Source organism: Malaya genurostris, chromosome 3 (genome assembly GCF_030247185.1).
Source record: "Malaya genurostris strain Urasoe2022 chromosome 3, Malgen_1.1, whole genome shotgun sequence".
NCBI lineage: Eukaryota > Metazoa > Arthropoda > Insecta > Diptera > Culicidae > Malaya > Malaya genurostris.
Genome location: NC_080572.1, coordinates 205,037,268 through 205,039,703, shown reverse-complemented (window position 1 = coordinate 205,039,703; position 2,436 = coordinate 205,037,268). Strand labels below are relative to the sequence as shown.

Sequence of the window (2,436 nt, the reverse complement as noted above, 5' to 3'; positions counted from 1 at the left end):
GTACCTACAGGTACCACCTCAAAAGGTGTTGGGGTAATTGGAAGTTACTTTACAACTGTTTGTTGTAAAAAGGATATTGTATTAGAATTAGATGAAGAATCCAACGAACGTACTCTAGACACAAAATACTATATCTCTCATTTGGAAAAGCCAGAAACTCACACTTATGGCATATTTTATAAATTAAACACATCGAAATACATTCGTGCACTTTTATTGACTTCTGCTAATACAATAAATAAAAATATGATTTGAATGAAACCTATATTATTCTTCTTGTAACAGAATTATTCCTTTTCTATTGGAATATTACATTCATCGGCTGCTGATACACCACTTTCCTTTTTGCTTTGTTCGTTTCGCTCTCGAAAATTACTCCAGGAGAGTGCCAACATGGTAAGCCCACGAAACAATGCGAGTCAAAGTAAAAATAGTACTGTAACCTGATGTCCTGAAATAAGAGTTATTTTTATATGAGATGCACCAGATAAAATAGAAAAACAACTGCCGCTATGGCTGTTTACTAAACTTAGTAAAAATAGCATGTAAATGCTTTCGAAATGTATGTATAAAGCATTGATAAAAATTCATACATTTCTCACTGTAGTGCTAATTCAGTATCTCTGTACAGTTGAATCTTTAGGAATATTTACTTAATGATTATAGATCAATGAACTAGTACTTACCGAAGGATTTCGTTTGAAGAAAGAATTCACCAGATCGGTTGATATAGAATGAATTACTACCGAAAACTTCATCTTCAAAACAGCTAAATCGTTGTAGAATATTGTAAAAAAATGTCGTCGAGGAGTCAAATGTAGTTTTTGGACATTGCTAGGACAGAGAGATAGAAAGTGAGAAATTAATCCAAACTGGTAGTTGAAATTAGTCTGCGAGAAACCAAAAAGACGAAAAGGAGAAATCTAGTAAGTATGGATCAGAGTTTGATATAATTCATTCAAACTCATTTCAGTTTCTAACTTTTATTACTTTGTTGACTCATGTTAACTTTCATTTGAAATACTTACGTGTTCAGTTTTAGAATAATCCACTACAATTAGGCCAGTGATGGCCCGTCTTGCCCGTGTATTGTTTGATTATTGTTTTATTTCGTATTTAAATCTTTTCGATAGCGCTTTTTTTACATGTATTGTTCATTTTTATTCATATAGATTCCCGATGATAGTTTCACGGCGTCGCTACACTGATTCACTCCAGAACGAGAAAAATCGTTCTATCCCGAGAAATACACAAATTTTCTTCGCGAAGCAATATGCTCACACGTTGAGAGCTTCACAGGTAGTCCACTTACTACTTTGATCAAAATCAACATGAATATAGCAAATAAAAAAAATCGATATAAAACATATAAACATAATCCTGTTCGAGTAGTGAGTGCCAGGGTTACTATATTCACAGATTTTTTTCCTTAACAGCAAAAGATTTTTTATCTATTTCATTAAACAGATTTTGCGTTTCAAATCTCGGAATTTTACGGAATTCGCAAATTTACAGGAATATCTCGTGAAACTGACACATTTTCCAAACGTTTCTCACATATTTTTACTGATTTGAAACGAAAATATCCGTCGCAGATATTATGCATATTTTTCGAATTGAAACACAGATTTTAAAATGGCAGCTCTGGTAAGTGCTTGATAGAATAAAAACAACTCGTAAGCATTGTTGCCAAATCTAAATAAATAATGATTGTCATATTAATGGTTGCCAAATCGCTCGACATTAGAATCAGAATTATGAGAATTCGAGCAAAGATAGATTGGAAATTCTGGATTTGATGGAATTATTGAGGATTTTCTTCGATTTTTGGAAAGCTCTCATGAATGACGAAAAACTCGAAGGAATAAGAAAATTTCAAGCAGATTTGTTGTGAAAAGTCGCTGCAATTCAGAAGTGTCGTCCCCCTCGGGTATTATTATTTGTATTTGTTTTCACTCTATTTCTGAATCAATCGGTTGGAGGCAAAGTTCATTTGGAATCGGTTGTTGCACTGGAGTTGGAATTTATTTTGAGTTCCACATGGAATACTGAATGAAATTTTTCATCGATTCGGAATTCAATCGGATCTGATAATGTAGGACAGCGAAGCCCCGATTAGAGGTGTCAGGTCATTTTTTTCGAAAATCTGCATCTGGAGCAAAAATCTATCTGTACCATATCTGTATCAAAATCTCTGCTTCGTATATGCCAGGAAAATGTCACCGGTGCACAGTTAAGTGAGCAAAAAAGTACGGGTGTGTAATGTCAGAGACATAACTGGATGTCGTGAATACGAATATGACACGCTTTATTTATGCTTCCGAATTCGAATTGGTAATTGATCGATTGTTTGAATTGTGCAACTTTCCCCTCTTTCATTACTAGAAATTTAAACGATGCGCCTAGACTAAATTACATATTAGTTACATTAAACAT

General features: G+C 33.7%; 1 long non-coding RNA gene across 1 annotated transcript; it reads right to left on the bottom strand.

The window, feature by feature from the left end:
• Positions 1-201: 201 nt before the first annotated feature.
• Positions 202-1,608, bottom strand: LOC131438081 (uncharacterized). Its single transcript, XR_009230883.1, has 3 exons — positions 1,029-1,608; positions 687-834; positions 202-451 (listed from the first exon to the last, which is right to left on the bottom strand). It is a non-coding gene; the product is annotated as an uncharacterized LOC131438081 (long non-coding RNA).
• Between the last annotated feature and the right edge of the window lie 828 nt (positions 1,609-2,436).